General features: G+C 36.0%; 1 pseudogene; it reads right to left on the bottom strand.

Annotated features, from left to right (window-relative positions):
- Window positions 1–4,381: 4,381 nt before the first annotated feature.
- Window positions 4,382–24,191, bottom strand: LOC128246924 (uncharacterized; annotated as a pseudogene).
- Between the last annotated feature and the right edge of the window lie 1,049 nt (window positions 24,192–25,240).

The raw sequence follows: 25,240 nt of genomic DNA, 5'->3' as shown, positions 1-25,240 counted from the left end.
GGTAGACGAACAAAAGACTTTTATTTACTCGATTGTGTAATCATTGAAGAATTAAAGCTTTTTGAAACCCGTTATGGTTATAATCTGTGGGTCTCAGATTTCTTAATTAGTGCAAATGTGAAACAAAAAAGAAGTTTCCATTATTTTCCAAAACTGAGAGACCATGACCGTTAAACGACTAAAAAACTCTCCGAGGATTGTCGACGTTAATACCTGGTTAACATTATCATAAACGAGCTTCCGTCCATATCGCAGATACGTTGTGGCCATTCTCATTCGGGTTCGTAAAATTTGACGATGAGATATTAACAGTAATTTCTAAAGTATTCTCTGCCGGCTAATGGAGTATGACAGACTGATAGCAGGATTATTAGATAACCTATGGGTTTTTTTCATTTAACATTTGGGAAGGATGGCAAAAAAACACATTAAAGTTTATGAGCCACAGTCTGAAAAACAACTCACGCTTACATTAAGTGTTGTTTTATTTTCAGTTTAATTGAGTGTTTAGTCGTAAATGACCCCAACAATTTATGAAGGCCCCATGACACATGGAGGTAGGGACAACAATGGCCCCCCATTTGTTAAAGTCAACGAAAAAACCCTGCTTGCGTTTACAAAGACTACACTTTAATGTTAGTTGTAATCGAAAATAAACCTTAGCGTCGTATTTAAGTTAACAATTCGCAATAAAATATTTCTATTTTCGCCAAAGACTTAAAAAATAAAATATCACATTATTTCGAAATCGGGATATATTTTTTTATCTTTCCTCGTTGGAAAATAAAACTAATTCTTCTATTTTAGCCAAAAATCTTAATTTCACGAAATTATCTATTTATTTGTTGCATTTAAGTGCCACCAATATTTATCCAAATCAAGCAATAGAAACAGTCTTACCAGTTTTGACGAAAATTACAGCAAAAAAATACCCGGTATTAATTTCCGAATGTACAGCATAAACATTTCAGTACCAACACGGAAACAGCCAGTGGGTTCGGGTTAATATCCGGGGAATATACCTTTTCAAAGTAAACACAACTTAAGACAGTTAGACACGCGTCAATCTGAATCGACAGGTCGACACTTAGCAAAATGGCGGCACCCTGTACGCCGATATTCAATACTGTCGGTACCTAGGTAGAAGAACAAAAGACTTTTATTTACTCGATTGTGTAATCATTGAAGAATTAAAGCTTTTTGAAACCCGTTATGGTTCGGGTTCGTAGAATTTGACGTTGAGCCATAAACAGTATTTTCTAAAGTATTCTCTGCCGGCTATTGGAGTATGTCAGCCTGATAGCCTGATTATTAGATAACTTATGGGTTTTTTTTTTCATTTAACATCTGGGAAGGATGGCGAAAAACACATTAAAGTTTATGAGCCACAGTCTGAAAAACAATTCACGCATACATTATGTGTTTTTTTCCAGTTTAAATGAGTGTTAAATCGTAAATGGCCCTAACAATTTATGAAGGACCCAATACACGTGGAGCTAGGGACAACAATGACCCCATTTCTCAAAGTCAATGAAAACCCTGCTTGCGTTCACAAAGACTTAACTATATTGTTCATTGTAATTTTGTTGATTTCAGTTATAATATTTCTTTATTCATTTATAATATATTCTTTGATTTTCTGGTACTATAGATAGTTTTGTTCGCTTTCAGGCCAACTGCAGGTCTATATCACAGATCAAACCCAGAGAGGGTCCCATCATTAAAGCTGAGGACACCCTTACAAATATGAAAAAAATGCTCTAACATACAGAAACAGAAATGAAAGGGTGTGATGTTTTGTTGTTAACAATTAAACTCAAAACACAATGTTTTTACACCCACACCCACATATATATATATATATATATATATATATATATATATATATATATATATATATATATATATATAGTGTTGTGTGTGTGTGTGTGTGTGTGTGTGTGTGTGTAAAACATTTATAGAATATGTTATATTTGTATATATATTGTACACGTGTATACATGTTTAAATGCCACTGAGAACATTTCCTAGAGCACTTGCAATATAGATCGATGGCAATTAGAGACAGTGCAGTGCACAAGCACCATTATCCTAGCATGTATATATATATTAAGGTAGCACACTCCTAATGAAAACCACTTGAAATTCTTCAATTTTAATGCTTTAGCCTATGTTGTTAAGCACAGACCTACACATCTTTTAAGGGATTCCTTAGTTAGCCGTTTGGATTCCATCCAAAAGCATTTTCTCTTTTTTTCAGTAGCATACATTTTTATTACTGACGTTTTTTATTTGATTTTTATTAAACAGCAATTAAGGATATTTCTACACATACATATTAGGTTTTTTGAAGAGTTCATTGCTTGCAGGCCTGACTAAAATAGGTAGCTGGAAATTACAATTTATGTTTTTTATTTTGCTTTAAAACTTTGAAATGAAACCCATTAGGGTCTTACTACCTTTATTAAGTTATCTTCCCTTCACCATTTTTTTCATGTTGATTGGTGCTTGTTCGGGCCATATCTTGGGAATTACTAAAATGAATGATATGAAACTTGAAATAGTGATGGATGGCAATGAGATAAAGTACAGTGCACAACAAACAATCATGCCGTGCATATTTATTTATAGTTACCTCCCTTGACCTGATAGTTTTCAAAAATATGATAGAAATTGAACTTGATATGGAAATAAAAGCAAAGAATTATAATCATACATTGGATTTTTTCCGATTTTTTCCCCTTATTTGATAGTGTGTTTTTTTTTAATCTGAGTTTATCCAGGCCATGTCGTGGATATTAGTGCATTTCAATTATGCTGCGATTTTAGTAGCATCCACAAAATCTGCCTATCAATAAGTAAAGTATTCCCACTCCTCGCTGCAACTATAGCGGCTTTGATAACTGGGCGTTTCACACTTTCTCTACCTTAGCAGTAGCGTGTCCATGTGAGTGAACAGCGCCGTGTGTGATGAGAAGTGCAGTCACGATCGTAGCATGAATGTCAGGGGTCTGGTAGACAAAACCAGGGAACGGACAGTCCTCAGACCGTATTCATGAATAAGGACTTGATCTTTTTGAGGAATTTATTCCGAATAAATGAACAACTAATATAACTAATCAGCCTCTAATGATTTCAAAGTTGTCCTGTATAAGTGTATAAGATGGGGACAACTTCCACCCCAGGGATGTTATTTGAAAATAAATCTTGATAAACAGCAAAGAGCTCACTGAGCTAATTTCAGACATACATAACAAACAGACATACATAACAATGAGCTGGTGACCAGGATATAAAAGCATATAGTTTTAAATAGGCTACATATCAGAAAACAGTATTACAAAAGCCGTTTCTTACTATATTTATGCAGGAAATTACTAAAATAAAGATGGATCACATCAATGTATATAATGATATTATCAATTAGTTTTCCTTGCTGTACGGCCAGTCCACACGCGCACGGTTCCGCTGGATGGCATACGGTTAGTTCTGACAAGAGTATAAATCAATGATAATAATAGTATACATGTTAAACAGCAAAGTTGTCAGTGTCAGTATGTACATGGGAATAACAGCATGGTATAGCAATGTGTAGTTTGTAAATAAATGTTATAATCTATATGAAAAATAATTTCGCTTGCTAGAAAAAATCGCTGAAAAGAATTGCTTATATGAGGAAGTACTTATTTTTCATGTAATATAACTACTTTTGCTGTCATTATCAGAAACATAAGCGTGCAAAGACGTGGTTGCTCCAATGATGGGGGCAACCCCTACATACACGTTACCAACCAAATCTCTACCAAGCCACTGTCCTGACAATATCAGCTAGTAAGAGACCAATTCGTAACACTTTATTAGAAACTAGCCGAAAAACAGTAGTTGTAGTTTTAAAAAGTAGTTTTACGTGTTCGATAGCTGTTAATAATAATTATTATATAAATTTGAAACAATCAAAAATAGACAATAACCCTTGTTATTTAATTTTAATGATTAAAACACCTTATAATTCTCAATATTATTTAAAGAAAAAATACAAAAATATACATTGCACATTAAGCACTTCAAAGAGGGACCTATCCAAGTGCGGATCAGCCTTCTATATTCTTGATAGTTTTGAGGGCACCTTATTTCCTTTGGGATGCTGTTCCATACATGACTGGCCTCAAAGCGGATACAGTTCTTGATAGTACATCTACACAGTTTTCATATTTGAGATTAAAATTACATGTCTTTAAATTTTAAAGGTTTTGAACATATTCAAACGAGATACCGTACAGACATTTGTAAGCTTTACTAGCGATGCATCTTACCCTGCTCAGATGTAATGTTCTTAAATGAACTATATAAAGAAGAAGTTTAGGTGTAATTATAAAAACAATTTGGGTTTAATCTTTTCTATTTTGTCTGTGTTGGTTTTGCCACATAAATAAAAATCAAAGTAAACAGTTAACGGTAATATGCTTAGTATGAATTATCAACAATGTGCTTAGTCTTATGATATTCATTTGCTTACCTGCTTTTATGGACATTAAGAAAAATGGGCATCAAAATTAAATAAGGTATCTACCTGAACGCCTTCAAGTTAAACTACTCTTCACAAACAATAGTGTGATTTAGTATATTGAATTGCTTAATTTCTTTAACAGACTTGGATCCAAATGAAATTGCTTGAAAATTGTAAGGGTAAGTCTGCATTTTGTTGGAAAATCAAAATGTTAGGGGCAGATCCAGGACTCGACGGTAGAGAGGGTGTATCATAGGGCGTACTCTTTTGACTTGCGGAACATTATTCATTTGATTTATTGTGTTAGCAGGGGGGTTAAGAATAAAAATAAAATCTGGTCCGAAATGGTGCATTTTGGGCGTATTTTATTACTTTTCAACTCCAAAATTTAAATAAAAAGTAAAGTAGGACGCGCTAGGGCCGCCCTATCGGTAAACGCTTGTTAATGTTGCTTTCTTCCTCGAAAGTGGTCATAACAATATCAAGAATTTTTGATAAAGTAGAAGATGTCATTCAGAAGGATGATGAAGTAGGCCCTAATATTGATCTTTGTGGCACGCATTTCAGGATGGAGTTCCACTCATTGGTATTTTGACCAAGTTTGACCCGTTGCTTTCTGTTTGAAAGATCTGTGAATTAGTTTACATGTTTGGATTGAGAGACCAAAATGCATTTACCTGGTCTAATATGAAATCATTGGACAGACAGTCGAATGCTTTTGAAAAGTTCTTTAGAACTGCACATACAAGTGTGTTCTGATCAAGGGTTTTTTTTCCTGTAAGTATAACTTTATTATTATTATTATTATTATTATTATTATTATTATTATTATTATTTGGAAACTCCTTTTCGGGAGGATACACTATTCAATTTTCCCAAAGCGACTATTTGGCTTTTGACGTGAAGTGATATCTTATAATAATTTGTGCCTTACTAGTATTTTGAAATGGCATAAAAAAGTAAATTCATCATTTATTGATGGCAAACACTGGAGTTGATAATTCAAACAAAAATAACCATACTTTATGTACACAATCTTCGTCGGCTTAGAGACCTACATGCCTCACACACTGAGATTCTGAGTTATGCGGCGTTTAAAGTCTGCTCAAAATGCCATGTTGTCATTACAAAAACGTTTTAGCCGCAAAAATAAATTTTATATAAGGTGAAGGCACACTATAACATTTTCATCAAACGTCATCGACGCTATGGCCGTTCGTTTTAAAATAAAGCGCCAGATAATAACTTTCATATAATCAGTCAGAAGATGTGTACAGAAAACTGCACCACACAAGTGTTATTTTCCCTTGCTGATTTGATCACAGTTTCTAATCATCAAATGGGAAAACATCCTGCACTATATCTCTGATCATGTCACGGTTTTCTTGGATAACAGCGTCCATTTCCTTCTGAATCTTGTGCAACACTTTTTTCCGAACCTGGCGAGCATCTTTCTTTAATTTTTCTGAAATTATAATTTACAATTACCTAAAAATTCATCTGTAAATGTTTAAAGCATTATCTGGGGATTAAGCGATGATTTAATTTTGTCGAAATTCATTTGTGTGCCTCCAATGGTGACCTTTAACGGTTTTCAAAAGTCGACTAACAAAATATTTTATTTCCTTAGAATATTTGCACTTAGCGTATAGGAGAACCTTGTACTTGAATGGAATCGGTGAAAACGCAAAAATTGAAATGTTTAAACTTGAGAAATCAAAAACATGGGTATAATATATATTCTGTTGATGATGTTATAGAAGCTATTCCTGGCAAAATATTTATCGATGTTAAATATACTTATTGTATAATTTTAACATGAATGACATATCATAATAAAAACGATAGCATTATTTATTCAAAATGATAACATATCATTCTATTTGGAAAACGCCTATGGCTAGTACCAAAGGCAGTTTGCTAATGCATCAGCTATATCATAACAGCGCTCGGCAACTGTCCAAGGCTAAAATTAAGCCGCCTCTCTGAAAGAGCTTCTCAAAAACACGCCACATTTTCCATATGACATGATCATACGTACTCGGTTCAATCCTTGTGTTCACTATTTTCCTCGGTTACCTCAATGTATATTTAAAAGATGAGAGTAATTGCATAAAACATGCGTTTTTTCCATACAACTTGCTCTCAGGTCAACATCTGTAATACTAGTATAAATTTACAAGAGGGCATTTCTTACCGCCACCCTGACAGGCCATATACAAGGCTGCCCATACAGAGCCACTGAATAGCTCGCTTGGCAAGGGAAACTCGTGACCAATGTGCAGAACACTTCCAAACATTTGGTAACCATGGCGATACACATCCTGAAATGTAGGGCATAAAGCCATATGGTCATTTCTTATTATCCAATGAGAAAACCAAACTATTTTTATGCGCTTTTTGGCATCAAAAACTCCAATACTTCCAAACAATGAGTGTCTATCAATTCATAAACATGCAAGCTTTATATCTTCTTGCTTATTACAAAAATAACTTATTGTTTTTAATAAGATTACTTTTTAATTCAAACACTAGTAAAACAATTCACATGGAAATGGAACAAACAGTCCTAACCTGCATCCAATTGCCGATGTTGACACAGCGTATACTCGGCCGGATCTCCATGGCCTGGTAGTGCTTCTCATCCCAGCGACCTATCACCATGACAACGAGTGCAAGGAACTCGTTTTCTGTCACGTTGAGGTTCCGTTGCCAGTTCAGCAGCAGGAAGTAGCGGAGAATGTAGACAATGAAACCGTTTTTACCCCCATGGCGCTCGAACCAGTATACAGCCTCACCTGGGGACATTCATGTAGGAGGAACTCATAATAATGAAATACAAGTACAAGTTTCAACTTGCAATGATTCGACAAGTAACTTGCATTTGAAATAATGCCTAGTCGACCTATCTGAGTATTCAGCCCAGGACAAACAGATGCTTGTAAAACATTAAACGAGGGTGGACTTACCATTAAACCAGTCAATAATTGACACAACTGTGGTTTCATACAGTAATACCAAACTAAAAAATCATTTACGATTAATAAAAAATTCATTGTGAGCATGCTTGGTTGCATTTTGCAACATATTTTTCGCGAAAATTCTAATTTTATAACACCGAAAAAATATTTTTACTTTGTTTTTGTAAAACATCAGACTTGTTGATTTTATTGATACTTCTGTGATAAAAGTATTTTTTGCATTTATGAATGGAGCCTCATTATGGCCCCATTTCAGGCAGCAAAACACTTTCCGGTCAGTGTAATGGTTTAGTCACACCTTTGTTCGAGGGACATTTTTGCAAATTATTCAGTGAAACTTAGTTACGGGACTATTCAGAGCTTATACGAGTGTGCGTGAATGTATCATGGACTAAATTGTGCTAAGAGGTGACTTCCTTTTTGCTTTTTTGACTTAGATACAACGTTTATTTAATATCTACCTGTGTCACGCTTCACGGGTTTGTAAACATTCTGTTTGCACCTGGTATTTCGGTTAAAGCACGAGGACTCATACCTGCCACGCTTCATGTGTCTGTATCTACGCTGCGCGACAAAAGTAGCGTTCCTATCATGAGCCACACCCCTAGCAATTGTGACAAAAAACGTGAAGCTTCATCACCACTAGATTTAGTTGATATTAAAAAGTCACGAATATTGTCTTCTGACTCTACCTCCTCAATTATGGCTGAAAATGTTGAAATTACGTTAAACGACATCCAGATTATGAAAATAGCAGAAGTTTTGCAAGCCACATTTGAGTCGAAGTTAACCGACATGGTGACTGCCGTCGTATCTAAAGTGCTTGGAGATGTCGACAGTAAGATATCGGCGCTTCAGCACGATAATGCTTCACTTAATGATAGAATCGCGCAACTTGAGCGTCGGATTGACATCCTAGAAAAACAGGACGATACCAACAATCAGTACAGTAGACGGAATTGTTTACGGGTCTCTGGCATCAAGGAGGAGCAAGGCGAGTCTATGGATGCAATATTCAAGTGTCTGTCAACCGAGATCAAAGTTGACATTGATATTCACGACATTGACAACATGCACCGTCTTGGCAAACCAAAATCTTCCTCTGAGAAGTCCTCCCCTGGCCAGTCGACTAGTTCCAACAAGCAGCTTAACTCACGTCCAAGAGACATTATCATTAAGTTCACATCGTACCGAGCTAGGCAAGTTGTCTTCACTCATCGTTCTCAACTGAAACACTCGAAAATCCTTGAGCGTGTGTTCATTAACGAGGAACTTACCAAAACACGTGGTGAAGTATATTACCATGCAAGACGTCTTGTGAAGAACAAACGGGTCCAGTCTGCCTGGACATCCAATGGCGTTATTCTGATTAAGGACAACTCCGACAAAGTGCATAGATGCGAGTCGATGGGCGAATTAGCCAAATTTAATTAGTAGACGTAACTTTCTGCTCCGCAGTTTACATAAAATTGTAACGCTTCGATTCCCAAGTGTTTATACGGATAGACTATTCACACCAGCGTCGATAGCATACTTGTGTTTATATTGACTAAATAATTTACCCACTGTTTAACGATATAAGCAACGTTGTATTAAATAAAGTTGAAATACTCTAATCGAACAATTAACATATTACTAGTCTGATGCTGTCATGTTTGTTTATAGCGATAAAGCATTATTGAACATTTATAAGGATGTAAGCAATACCGACAATGTGTCTTTATTGTATAATCGAACATTATACAGCGACTTAAAACAAACAAACGATCCTTAAAAATTACTACAATAAATTAAATATTATTTTTCAACATTATTTAAGAAGTAATCTAATGCACATGACTTTGTAAACAGATAATCTCGTGTGTGTGCGTGCGTGCGTGCATGCGTGCGTGCGTGTGTGTGCGCGCGCGCGCGTGTGGGTGCGTGCGTGCATGCGTGTGCGTGTGTGTCTGTGTGCCTAATCTTTTTTATCTGACTATATCCTGTAATTGTTACTTAAGCTTGATGTTGCTGTGAGTCGCTGCTGTATTTATTTGTTCAGTCTCATAATTGGTACATAGATAAAAGTGTAGCCTTAATTATTATTATTATTATTTCTACTTTATTGATTATTTGTTTGTTTGTTTATTTAGCTAAAGGTACACATATGATGTTCATTACTTTTTATTTCTCTTTTACGTCGATTTGTAAGCATTTTGATACTTGTTTTCTTTCTAGACAAATGTGTTTTTTTTTTGTTTTTTTTTTGTTTGTTTTTTAATATATAATAATAAAACCGTTGTAAAGGTATACGTTCAAACACATTGCTCAAAATCTGTATTTGTTTTTTTTTTTTTTTTTTTACTTATACTTACTATATCACATATTTCAATCTTAACTTATACTTTTCAACTCCATGGAGTTTACCATCTTTAACATACTGGCAACTTAAAATGTATTATGTATTTATAAATGTCCCCTCCACATATATCAACAGTTTTGCTATGGCAATGTATTTCTTCAATTATCTTCCTTTTCTTCATATTTTTGTTTTGTCACACACACACACTGTCATCGATCATCGATTCACTGTTGGTGCGATATTGTTGGGTAATCGGACGCCCCTTCAATTTCAGTTGGCGACAGATTATGATTTAACGACCAACTTTCTAGATGCTAATCTCAAATAGTTTTTCTTATTTAACTCGCCAACTTGTAGCATCCCTGGCTTCATTAATGTACTTTGTTCTAGTTTTCATGTACATCGCCACACTGCTCATCAGCAGATCGGGCGATATTGAGCTTAATCCTGGTCCTTCTACAAACTCTGATAGCTTGAACTCCTCATTAAATTCATATGCAGCACTAACCAATAGTGGTCTGAGCATCATGAATCTGAACATACAAAGTCTGAAACCAAAACTTGACATTCTAACAGTAGAAGCACAACCGTACGATATTCTTGTCCTTACTGAAACATGGCTGTCAAATAAAATTTCAGACAAAGATGTCGAACTCCCAAACTTTAAAAAACCATTTCGTTATGACAGAAACGATCGTCTTGGTGGGGGTGTCGCAATATATGTCCGAGATACTCTGCATGCAATTCAACGAAATGATCTTGATGTTAATGGTGTCGAAGCGGTTTGGGTTGAAATACATGTATGCCAGCGCAAATTACTTGTGGGCGGAATCTATCGACCTCCTAACTCAAACAACACACAGTGGCTTAACATGGAACATTCACTCGACCAAGCATTCAACCAGCATGTTGACAACATACTTGTAGCAGGTGATTTTAACATCAACATTAGCTTGAATTCGTCAAATAAAATGTGTAGATTGATAGACTCCCTAAATTCTGAACAGCTCATTAACTCACCAACTCACTTCACCGAGCACTCTAGTTCACTTATTGACCTCATGTTCATTAAACACACTAATCAAGTTATTTCAAGTTTCGTCGCAGATCCTTTTGTTCCAAATCTTGTCCGGTTTCACTGTCCGACTGTTGCTGTCTTAAAATTCACAAAACCTAAGCAGACTCACTTTCAGCGCCAAATATGGTTATATGACAAAGGCGATTATGTAAAATATAACGATAAACTGAGATCCACCGACTGGTCGTTCATCGAAAACAATCAAAATCTAGATGCTACGGCAGACACAATCGCTAGCTCAATCTTAAAATCAGCCTCTGAGAGTATTCCAAATAAAAACGTAACTATTCGTCCAGGCGACGTTCCTTGGATAAACAAAGAGGTAAAACAACGAATCAGAAAACGTAACAAATTACACCGAAAAGCTAAACTTTCAAATAATGCACTGGCTTGGGAACAATTCAGAAACTATCGCAACGAAACAACAAATATAATTCGAAAAATTAAAAAGGAATACGAACATAAAATAATAAACAAAATTAACTCTGATAACATAACAACTAAAGTATGGTTCAAACTAGCTAAACAACTAACTCAAAAACAAACATCTTCACCAATTCCAACTCTTATTGATGGAACAATTAAGGCAGAGTCCGATGAAGAAAAGGCAGACCTTCTAAACTCATACTTTAGCAAACAATCAACCATAGAACCCCAGCAACATCCCCCTTTTACAGTTGAGAACGTTCCATCCACTTTCCTCTCACAAATATTGTTGACAAGCCAGGACGTTAGAGATGCAATTTCCTGTATTGATCCTAGTAAAGCCAGTGGTCCTGACTCGATTAGTCCTAAACTTATTAAAGAGGGCAAAGACGAACTTGCTGTGCCTCTCTCGAAATATTTTAACAGATTGTTGGCAAACTCTACCTTCCCTTCTCCATGGAAGTTGGCGAACGTCTGCCCCATTTTCAAAAAATCTGATCCATCTAGTCCCTGCAATTATAGACCAATATCACTTCTAAGTTGTATTGGCAAACTCATGGAGCGCTGTATCCACAAACACCTCTACAACTACGTCATCTCGAATACAATACTTACATCCTTCCAATCTGGTTTCATCAAAGGCGATTCTAGCGTCAACCAGTTAGCTTTCTTTTACAACGACGTCAGGAAAGCCTTAGATGAAGGGAAAGAAGTAAGGGCTGTCTTTTGTGACGTTTCAAAGGCGTTCGACCGAGTCTGGCATCATGGCCTTATTCATAAGCTGTCATCCATTGGTATAAGTGGTTCACTTCTCCATTGGTTTTCCTCTTATCTTTCTGACCGCAAACAACGGGTAGTCCTATCCAACTCTGCTTCAGGAATCCTCACTATCAACGCTGGTGTTCCTCAAGGATCTATCCTTGGACCATTGCTCTTCCTTATTTTCATTAATGACATTGTCAATGACATTAAGGCAAACATACGCTTATTCGCAGATGACACCAGTCTTTACATTATTGTCGAAGATCCCGTATCTTCTGCAGCCGACCTTAACCATGATCTATCTCAAATATCATCTTGGTCGAAGAAATGGCTAGTAACTTTTAATCCATCCAAGACAGAATCTGTTCTCTTTTCTCGTAGACGTCAACAACAAAATCAACTCCCACTTTATCTCGACAATGTACCCATATCTCAAATCAGCACTCATAAACATCTTGGGGTAACCTTCTCTTCAGATGGCAAATGGCAATCCCACATATCTTCAAACGTCAACAAGGCATGGCAGAGAATTGGTATTCTTAGGACGTTAAAGTTTGTAATTTCCCGTGCAGCCTTGGACAAAATGTATGTCACTTTTATTAGACCTTTACTCGAGTATGCCGATGTTGTCTGGGACAATTGTAGTAATGAATTAAAAAATGATATCGAAGCTGTCCAACACGAGGCGGCTAGAATTGTAACCGGTGCTACCAAACTTTGTAGTATTGAGCGGCTTATAGCTGACGTTAACTGGGATACACTTGCGGAAAGGAGACGCAAACATCGCCTCATTCTGTTCTTTAAAATGAAAAATGGCCTTTCTCCAGAGTATCTTACAAATCTAATTCCTCAGCCGAGAGCTCAGCCATATGCCCTACGAAATCGCTCAGAAGTTCCAGTCATCCCTTGTAAAACTCAAGCCTATGCTACTTCATTTCTACCCCTGACTATTCGCCAGTGGAACTCACTTCCTGAAGATATCAGACATGCACCTACTCTCAGCGAGTTTAAATCACAATTTAACACGAATCCAAAGAAATCACAACTCCTGTATAATGTAGGAAACAGACAACACCAAGTTAATCATGCTCGTCTGCGATTAGGATGTAGCTCATTAAATTATGACCTTCACAGAAGAAATATTATTCCTTCTCCCCTTTGTGCTTGTGGCGCCGTTGAAACTGTGTCACATTATCTCACTCAGTGTCCTAGATATCAATTAATGCGTAACCGTTTTATCCATGATTTACCTTGTGCTGCTACTGTAGAAAATCTTCTTTTCGGTAATGATCGCCTTACCCTTGATGCTAATTCAAGCTTGTTTTTAAAAGTCCAGAGATTCATTACAGCATCAAAGCGTTTTGATGCCTAACAGTCGACCCCATTGGTGTATCGATCGCTTTTCATCGGGACAGTGTGTGTGACAGAATATTTTTGCGTTTTTTTTTCTTTTTGTTTGTTTGTCTTTTTAATAGTTATCTTATTATTCCAAAACATTCAAATTAAATGTAAATAATAGTTTGAACAGTTATTAAACTAATATATTTCGTCAAACTGTTCACTTCACATCATACACTGACTTTTCTATGCATTTCGTTACTGTACACTGCTACATGGAAAGGAATTAATATAAGCAATTACATTGCTTGTTTTCCGATCCATTTCATCATACTATTGCTGTACTGTTATTTTTGTATATACGAACTGAATAAAATATGTTTAAACTAAAACACTTTCTACCCCTTTCTTGATGCGACCAGATGCGGTGAAAAGTTTGGAGATTCTCTAATGTTCTGTCCGGCTTGATCTTATGGAGGAGAGGGGCACGACCACCGTCTATTGCTATCACCTAAGTCATATTGAGAATGGTCAAAATAGCATTTATCAGTGAATACAGATATGAACAGTCGAACCCACTTGGCTTAAACTTCCTTGGCTTAAATTCCTCGTTAGCTCGAAATGGATGTAAAGGTCCGATTGCTTTGCATTCACCCTTGGCTCGATTTTTCTGAGGCTTGCGGTATTTTGCCGGTTCCTTGGATTTTGAGCCAGCGGGGTTTGACTGTTATAATACATGGATGATTGATATGCAGAAAAGTTTAGAATATTTGGTACAGATGAACCTTGTGAAAGGCTTCAATTACTTTAGCTTGGGGGTTAAATATTATAAGCTCTGCGTTTGTTTTAATCTGTTTCATTATTATGTCAATACAAGTACAACAAACAATGTTGCTATCAGATGTTGCTTTCTGTTTTTAAGTTGCTGTGCATAAGATTACATGCTGGGGCTGAGAGATCATATACATTAAGCTTTCTTTATGTTAAATTAAAGTATGCTTAATATAAAATGTGAGTAATAAGGAGAAGAGTTTCATTGGCTAAACTCACAAATGCACATTGAATTGTTTAACATAGAGCTTTGGTCAGAAGAGCATTATATATTTTCTTAGAGTATCGTTCAACAGATTGGGTTTTGTATTAAAGTGATGTTTCTGGTTATTTTCAAGGACATTTTATTATTTTTAAGCCAATTTGTCATTAACCCATGATATCGATCATAAACATAGGCGCTATAATTAAATGCCTTCATACATGTTGTGATTAGTTAGAAAAACATTGGATTGCAAGTACAACTTACCTGAGCTTCACTAAGTTCCGATGGACTACGGCCATGTTCATTGACCAGCTGCTCCTCCATCGGAAGGACAATGCGGTATAGGTAAGCGCGTAGCGGTGTGAGCGCACGTTCCGCACAAGTGTCTTTGTGTTCCAGTAACATGTGGTACCAGTAGAAGTTGTTGTGCATGCTCATGATGTTGCAAGGATACTGGCCAGAGCGAATCTTTTCCTCTATCATCTTGAAAATTAGTTCAACTCATTTTAAAGGGGCTGTACTCCGTATGATGAAATAGCGGAAAAAAAAGAGAAAATTGTTCGAAAACTGACCTAAACGTGTTATCGATGAGTACAATGCATTGAAACTTACTAACTGACGTGCCATAAATATAAAAAATAAAATATTTTACAATTAATTTATTTTCGCAGTTTTTACGTATTTTCTATTAAAAAAGATTACTAGGTATGTCTAACTAGTAGAATTCATTCCTTATGCGTGATTTGCTAGTCGATGTTATCACGTGATATTACCGAGTTAGGTATATAGCTTAAATATTCCAACCGTGTAGGGTAAGCCTTCGTAACACAGTGGATACAACACTAAGCTTCAGTTTTGGCGACACCGGTTCAAACCCGGTCTCCGACTTTTTACATTTTTTTTTACAATTATGATATTAAAGAGTAAAACATTTTATTAATCAGAAAATATAATTTTGGTGCCAAACTAGTGTACAATCCCTTTAAAATCAATCACCCAAGTTATATTTTTCAATACACCAAATGACCATTTGAACCATAATAATTAATAGATGTACAACAAAATCAAATATATAAGTAAACTACCTTCAGAGCAACGCTTATAAGCCAACAAGTTCACTGGAAGTACATATCTGACAATCGAGGTTTGAAAAGCGAACACGTTCCATTTGACATGACTTTAAGAACCGGATAGAACCTTTATGGTTGTATCCATAGTAACGCTTGTCTTATAATATATTAATTAAGGGGCATTAATCAACATGCTTCAGCCAGAGTGATGGGACTTTCAGCACATATCTTATCAGAGTGAAGTTTGATACATGATACATGTAGATTACAACATGAAAAATATAAATGCATTTGACGATGCCTACTACTGTTACTCTGTTGTGACACTGTGACCATGAAAATACATCGCCTGCAACCGAATGTAAGTCCATTTAGACTGCATTGAGCACATGCTACCTCATTTGTAAAGCTATTACTTTCACAACTCTTAGACCAATCCTCACCAAAGAAAAGTCTCCCTTATCGGGACATTTGTCTGGTTCTCCTCTTAGGTTGTAGAAGTTCCTGCTGTGGATAACGGCCTGCCGGAATCCAGGATCCATTTCCTACATTTAGGTTACATAACATAATTGACTTAATCATCTTCGATCGTTTATGCCGTGTAAACAGTTTTGAATGTCTTTTTAAGATAAACCTTGGCCATACAATAGACAACTGTTAAAGCAAGAGTGAATGGTATTCCTTCTCATTGCATACAGAGTACATATTATTACATATTTTCACCGGTTACATGTACTAAGTAGCATGGTAAGGTCGAAGACAGCTTTTGAGTAATTGCCAAAGTTTACAAAAAATGCACCAGAAACTATATTTGACAAAAAACACGGAAAATACACAGGTTAAAAATAAGATTTTGAGTTAAAAATACACACCATGCACTTAGCCAAGTACCAATGCTGCTCAGCATTTTGGTTCGTTTGGATCCAATGTGCAAAGCTCTGTATGCCAGGTCTTCCCTGGACATCAATATTATAGCTGAATTTCCCGTTGTTTAAATAAGTGCCATGGCGGATATACTTTTGCATATATGGTCTTGTGTAGTCGTTACCAGCAACGATACTCATTTCTACTAGAAGTCCGTGTTTTTCCAACTGAAAATAATGTATCCGAACCGTGTTTCAATTATAACTGAAGTCAAGTTTCAAATATTTCATATACATCCCATATATAATCAACAGAATAACAAAAATATTCGTGGACTAGATTGCTTTGTATATTACATTGTTTAACTCAATATAAAACAGTGTTTTTCAGTTTAAAAGAAACGCTACAATGGATAGTTTAAATACAATACTTCTAACATCTGTGCAATATGTGTGTAAAAAGAGGAATTTTAATATAGATCCAAATGATCACAATGTATTACACATATGTGTATATAAAGTATGTTTGTGATAGCCGGCGTCTGTGTAAGCGTTCAAAAAATGCAAAAGTGGTAATTGGAAGGTTGCTTTACACAATGACCAGATAAGTATGATAGAACATTCATGTTAAAAAAGCAAACCTTATCAACAGCTACATACTTACATTCAGCATGTCCATGACATTCTCTGTAGAAATGACCTTAACTATTAACTTCCGTGGTTTCTCTGGTAAATCACGTGGCTATCGAAGTTGAAGGTCATTCTCAATGTCAAACAGATCATCTGGAATCAGCCTACTTCCTTTAAATACGCAAAAGTCAGAGTCATTGCTCAGTATTGCAAATGCCATGGGGCTGTCTCTTAAAGCTCGGATGATGAGTAAATCTGCTTCTCCCACAGGTGATTGATGTATCTCACAATCACACGACCTCAAGGTAGCCATAAGCTGGTCATTCAGGAGCACTGGGTTAATGTTTGTGTCCCAGGACATGTCGCGTATGTCAGTCTTTTGCCGCAAAACATTAAGAATCTGAGACATCCTCTCGATTTCCTTTATATGTCTCTCTTTCCAGGTGTCAAATTTTTGCCTTAAAACCTCAATAGAGCTTCCTTTCTCACCATCAATGTAAAACACTAGATGAATATCAAGAGACTTAAGGTCATTCACTAACTTTGTGACATAGTTGTGCAGTGTTTCATACTCCCCGCCGAGAATACGCAAGAAATAATTGCCACGCAGCTTACTTAAACCTTTCCAAAATTTTAACAGAATGTGATGCTTGAATGAGTTGAAGTCTACAATCAGTTCAAGTCCACCAGGCTGCTGAGCCACTTGAACTAGATCATACGTATCAGTGCATGCGTCCGCGTCTTCCAAACATGTACTCAGCAAACCCAGGACACCCATTGTATTAAATAGTCCATACCTCTGTTGTTAAAATTCAGGTATTTAAAGTTTCTGTTCACTCTGAAAGTAATCAACACCTATTGTTAAGTGTTACATATATATATATATATATATGTGATGTGTATGAAGAAACTAAACAACATGTTTAACCCGTCGTCCTGCTGATTTCTACTGAAACTCACGTATACCGACAATTTATGAAAATATGTAAATTTTGCCGTTTTGTTAGGGAAAGTGGTGTTCGACATGGTGACCATTTAAATTTTATACCTTTACTATTTTGACATATATAGTTCTCTGTGGACGGTGGTCGTTTCTACCTATAATGCTCTCTGGGCAACATCAAGTTGTTGGGGTTTTTTCCATTTCAAATCGAACAGTAAGACGCAGGGAGTGGAAATAACCAGGGTAATTGGAGCCAAACTAGCACTAGAATGATATGTTGGAACATATCGGTCAATGTAAGTTCAACTTAAAACACTTAAGAATATCGAAAATATATAAAGCTTATTGTAATACATGTATATTCATGCTCACAGTGTAAGCTACTAAGATTTAATATTATCGTCCAAAAATTGGTTTTGTTGCCGGACTACAGCAAGCTAGGCTAGAAGTCGTGCACGATTACGAATGGAACGAATCAAATCCTTTTAACCAAAAACTCGGAGGATGTGACACGCATTATGGAAACGGAAGTAAGGGCGACCCAGAAGTACAAGTGGACACAGGGAGGAGGTCAAGTGTACAGTCACTGCAAAAAAAACAGTATGCCGGAAAAGTTGGTTAAGTTCTAATGCAGAAAAAGACACACTGAATCCGCTGATGAAAGTTCACCCGCACACAACTTCACGGTGGCGAGAGTTTTTTTGTGATTACAATATAGAATTTATTGTAAAAAAATGGTAAACCTGCCATTTAAAACATTGTCTTCACATGCGGTACTGAAGAATCCGTCTGCTCTTAAAAATATGGATTGCGTAAGGAAAGAAATCTGTAAAACTAAGATCGGAACTACAGTTTGGGTATATAAATCCGCATTTTTGGGGATTAATTTTTTTTAGAGTCATTTTGGGTCCAATCATTTCACTGCAGTTTCTTTTCTATAGATCGTCAAAATTTGACTCTAACATGTACGAATAGTTCTTCAACAGCCTTTAAGTAAATGTTATAGAGTTCAGCTTTTGCAATCTTCAGAAAACAGCGAGGGTGTACCAGCTCTTTTTTCTTTAGATCGTCAAAATTTGACCATAACATTTAATGCATTCGAAAGAATCGATGTACGTTAAATTAATGATCAGAAATTTTCAAAAATCCTCGATTGGCATTGGCCTATATCACAATAACTGTAAACTAACAATTCACAAATGTACCAAATTCAAAGTACATTGAAACCTGATTTCAAGATACCTAAGCAAACATAATACCTCCCCACTGAGCGCAATTTTGTCAGGGATATTTGGATAACTGGATAAATAAGCTGCTTTGTCCTGATATCAATAGGGATTAGCTAATGAGAAAACATTCTCCACGTCAACTTTAAGTTATGTCGATGCAGGTATTGTCAAGTTATCAGTCAGACAATATTTTTGCGTTCAAATTCATTATGACCTTGATTTTTGACACTTATAAAGCCAAATGCAATATATAGGGTTATCCATTTATCACACCCAACCTACATGTCTAGTTTGAGGACCATAGGTCTATGCAATGTCTAGTTACCACTCGGCTTTTCACATTTAAGATCACTATGACTTTGACCTTTGACCTGATGACCACATACTCAATACCAACCTTAATGTCAGGATTAAGGCCAATGGTTGCAGGTATTGTCAAGTTATCACTCGGACAATCGTTTCTCGTTATAGGTCACTGTTACCTTGATCTTTTACCCGAAAACCTCAAAACCAATGTCGGTCATCTAAAGATCAAACATAACCTTCAAGTCAAGTTTGAGGACACAAGGTGTAGACATTGGGACAAATTTTCGCGCACAATGTCACTGTAACCTTTACATTTGACCCGATCACCTTAAAGTTCATCCGGGTCATCTACTTGTCATTTTAAGGTCCAGAAGTCCAGACATTGTTGAGTTAGCACAAGGCCAAGCTCTTGCAATCAAGGTCACTGTGGCCTTGACCGTTTAGCGGATGACCTCAAAATCAATAAGGGTCATTTTCTGGTCAAGCCCAACAACCTAATCAAGTTTGGGGACCACAGATGTTGGTATTGTCGAGTTATCACTCGGACATTGTTTTTGTCTACCGACCGACCTACCGAACTACCGACAGACCGAATGAACGAACAACCGACCAATCGACCGAGCAACATGTGCAATGCAATATACCCCTCTTTTCGAAGGGGGGGGGATTAAAGGACATTCCTAGTATTTTCGAACCTAAAATCCATGTTATAGTATCCATAATATATATATATATATATAAACATACTAAATAGTATAGAGAATATAAAATCATGAACCGTTTTTTTTTTCAAATATTTCTGTCTGACATAAAACAGAAGGATCCAAATACAGAGAAGATTTACATTTATGTCAACAATGCTGTTTAACAAGGGCATGCAAGCAATACACTTTAAATAAACAACACAATCATCTAAAGCTTTAACACGAAATAATGAAGGACTCTCAGCCTCCATCTGGTACACCCACTTGCCATATCTTTTTGATGGTTTACGGACTCTGATTGGTTTGTTGGGGTGTACCTCAGATAGACTGTATGTTTCTTAAATAAATGGAATGTTATGAATATCTATTATTGCTGGTGTAGAATCGTATATCCCTCTGTCAGACTGCTGCGACTGTTGCATCTATTGTTGGGCTTGGTCACGAGATGGAGTTACATTCAGATGAGAAATTTCTTCGCCCTGAAAATGGCGCAGCTAGCGCGTGCCTCGTAAAATTATCGTTATTACTAGGATACGCTTAACCTCCCTTGGACCTTTCTAAAGTCAAAATATCTATACAAACAAGTTCCATAGGGATAGTTGTTGTAATTTTACTTGTTCAGCTCCACGTATTGGAGACTTCCTGCCTAAATAATATCCACAGTTTTCTACCAAGAAGTTTACATTCTTTTTAATCCCTGACCAGTTAAACCGTTGCCTTGCTAACCACAACGCTTTACCAGAATGCCCTGCATCATCATGTATACCTCCTATAAAAAACAAAAACAAAAAAGCATTGGTTACATGGCTGACGGTCTTGTGTAGAAAAAGAAATTATTGTATCTTTTGCCTGTTCTTTCTTCCAGTCAATTTTTATCATAGTGTTAATATTGTCATTATCGACAATGTCCTCTGTCAGAACCTGTAGAAATATAAGATAAAAGTGGTATATCTGTAAAAGCAGCTACACAGACAGCTTGAACAAGATTGAACTTCTGGAATTCTATCAGCGTCTGCATAAAACGTGCCTGGCTTGTAACACAATGAACATTGTAGTTTGCTAGAGCTGCAACCCATCTGTAACTGACCACATCCAACTTTCCTGTAATGCGAACATATGGCAAAGGATTATTTTCAGGCACTACTTCAAGAGTATTACCTGACAGATAATCATTGAATTTTTCTGTAACATACTATTTCAGAGCAAAAACAGTTGTTGTTTTATGCGCAGGATATCGCAATTCACTTGACTTCAAATTTCAACTAGCATAAGCTCTGTACCATCATCCTGTTTCTCGTACAGGATGGCACCTAAGCGAGATCCGGAAATATCAATATGCAGGATAAATGACTTAGAAAATCTGCAAAGGACAAAACATGAGCATTTACAGCTTTTTGACAAGAATGTCAAATACTAACTGTTGTTCATAACCCAGACTGGACACTACTTCTGTGCCTTTACTTTTCGTTTCGTTAATGCGTTTAAATGTTAACAATCCAGGCGTAGTTTGGCGTAGTTAGGAACACACTCCTAAATATTGTCTCAACTCTTTTACATGCTTTTGTATCGGCCACTTCTAAAAAGCTACAATCTTCTCTGAATCGGTATGAACTCCTTTAGCTGAAATAATGTGTACTAAATAAGAAGTAAAAGACATAGGTGACGCACTTTTGGAGAGTTTCAACTTCAATTCAGTGTTTGATTTTACTAATTCCAAACGCTTGGCATCCTCTTCAGTTTCTGGAAGAAAAGAATATCACGTATGAAAACTAAACACTCTCTTAGCGCAACCATTGTCGATTGAACCTGTGGAAAACCATGTATCCGGTTAACCAATACTTGTTGGAAAGAGTTGCTCTTTGGACAAACTATCAGTTGATTATAACAGCAAGATCTGCACCTATCTCTTCAATTGGTGTAGAACTAGGTAATTCAGAGGCCAACTGTTCAACTACATCACCGTTGGATAACTAGCAAACCGTAACTTAACGTCTCATATGTGTTGGCTTTGCAGACATAATTCATACTTCGATAACAATTCCAGCAAATGACCCAGACTGCTTTACAAGCCTAGGAAAGACAGTATACATAGGATTACCTAAGTCGGCATTTTAAGTAATTACTTTTAGTCAACATTTCTAGCAACAAATGTCAAAGTTGACGTTTGAAGTGGTTTGAAGTGGAGTTTGATAGGCCTCAAAGTCGTTTTACCAAGCAACTGTACATCATACGAAGTATCTACTGCCAACTGCCATGCCTCAGTTAATCCATCAGAGGAGCTATTATGGAACAAACGAATCACACTAGTACCAAGAATGTCTGGACAAGAGCTACTGAGCTTGTTACCATGGACTTCCAGCAATGGAAAATATAAAGGAGTATCCTAAAAATTCAAAGACAATTTACATTCAGTGTAACCTAAATAATCAATATTTGCATCAACTCGAGACTCTACAATGGTTTCATAACTGGTTTGTTTGACAGTTCATCAAGTGAATTCTATAGAAACAATAAAATACTGGTATCTGAAATATCAGTCAAAATTTCAGACCTGACCCAATTAATCATAATCATAGTATGGAAAGATTCGCCAGACGGGAAAGATGACCTTCAATTTCTCAAGCCCCTGAATGGTCCACAACGAAAGCGGTTACATACCTGATATTAAGTGAGTTTGGGCCTTACCGTCTTAGTTTCAACCATAGAAATATTATTTTTTTAAAGATTTTTCAAAATGATAACACCTATTATCCAAAATTATTCTCAAATGCTTAAGCACCCTCAGCATGAAGAACCAAACGATGTGTTGACTCAAAGGTCTTCACACTGTAAAACAAATATTTGACACACACAAAAACAACAGGAAATTACATTCAAACATAATCTGTAATTAAAATTGTTAGCCAAACATGTGCAGTGAATACCTTAAGTATTATCTGAAACTATTTTAGTATTACCCTAGATCTTCACTGCCACAGCACAACTCCCTTTTTATTGTGTGTGTACTATATCATTCATATAACACAAACACAAAATGAAAACAAATTAACATGCAAACATATATAGCTCAAATTTGTTATACAGTTTTTAACAAAAGCGAGTGTTTACCAAATATCTCATATGTATCAGCAATTGATATAATTATTACACATGTGGAGTTAGAAAGAAAATACTCCTAAGCAATGATGCTAAGATCAAAGTGCGTTTTAAATATCAAAACGAACGTATAATTTACCTGGATTTTCATAACAATAGAAAAACAAGCAATACTGCAAATACAATACATTTTAAAATTACAAAATAAACGATATTAATATGGTTTCACGTCAAAATCTGACCTGAAAAGAATTTGTTTGACTTAAAGTTGGAAGTATGCCAAAATGCTAATATCTATTTATGACTTGAAATAGTAGAAAAAAAAACAGTTTTTGTACACGCACACGACTCATCCATGTGAACAGTAGACAGGACAATACATGAACCACTTACTTCTCATTCGAACTTCACATGTTGAGAAAAACAAATCTGATCTTTCTTGATATTTATCTTAAGGGATTGATAAATGTTTTTTTTAATTATTAAACCTAGGTAATTATTATAGCGAAAATAATCCTTAGCGTTGTATTTAAGCTAACAATTCGCAATAAAATATTTCTATTTTCGTCAAAGACTTAAAAAATAAAATATCACATGATTTCGAAAGAGGGATATATTTTATTTTCTAATGACAAAGAAATCTATTTAATTACAAACTTTTCTTATCTTTCCATGTTGGAAAATAAAACATATATTTCTATTTTAGCCAAAAATCTTAATTCATCTTATTATTTGTTGCATTTAAGTGCCACCCATATTCATCCAAATCAAGCAATAGAAATAGCCTTACCAGTTTTGACGAAAATTACAGCGAAAATTACCCGGTATTGATTTTCCGTATGTACAGCGTAAACCTTTCAGTATCAACACGGAAACAGCCAGTGTTTTCTGGCAAAATTCCAGGGAATATACTTGTCCAAATATACCTGAGTAAAGACAATCTGAATCGACAGGTCGTCACTGAGCAAAATGGCGGCCCCCTGTACGCCGATATTCAATCCTGTCGGTACCTGGACGGTAGACGAACAAAATACTTATATTTACTCGGTTGATTAATCATTGAAGAATGAAAGCTTTTTGAAACCCGTTATGGTTGTAATCTGTGGGTCTCAGATTTCTTAATTAGTGCAAATGTGAAACAAAAAAGAAGTTTCCATTATTTTCTAAAATTGAGAGACCGTGACCGTTAAACGACTAAAAAACTCTCCGAGGATTGTCGACGTTAATGCCTGGTTAACATTATCATAAACGAGCTTCCGTCCATATCGCAGATACGCTGTGGCCATTCTCATTCGGGTTCGTAAAATTTGACGATGAGCCATTAACAGGATTTTCTAAAGTATTCTCGGTCGGCTAATGGAGTATGACAGACTGATAGCCGGATTATTAGATAACCTATGGGTTTTTTTCATTTAACATCTGGGATGGATGGCAAAAAACACATTAAAGTTTATGAGCCACAGTCTGAAAAACAACTCACGCTTACATTATGTGTTGTTTTATTTTCAGTTTAATTGAGTGTTTAGTCGTAAATGACCCAAACAATTTATGAAGGCCCATGACACATGGAGCTTGGGACAACAATGGCCCCCATTTGTTAAAGTCAACGAAAAAACCCTGCTTGCGTTTACAAAGACTACACTTTAATGTTAATTGTAATTTTGTTGATTTCAGTTATAATATTTCTTAATTCATTTATAAAATATTCTTTGATTTTCTGGTTTTATAGTTTTGTTTTTGCTTTCAGGCCAACCTGCAGATATGTATGACAGATCAAACCCAGACAGGGCCACCCTTACAAGTATGAACAAATGCTCAGGTTAACATACAGAAACGGATAAAAAAGAGTGTGATGTTTTGTTGTTAACAATTAAAATCAATAGACAAAGGTATTCACACACACACACATATATATATAAATATCCAGTGA

Source organism: Mya arenaria, chromosome 9, assembly GCF_026914265.1.
Source record: "Mya arenaria isolate MELC-2E11 chromosome 9, ASM2691426v1".
Lineage (NCBI taxonomy): Eukaryota > Metazoa > Mollusca > Bivalvia > Myida > Myidae > Mya > Mya arenaria.
Note: the sequence above shows the minus strand (reverse complement) of the source record. Positions and strands in the feature narration are given on the sequence as shown.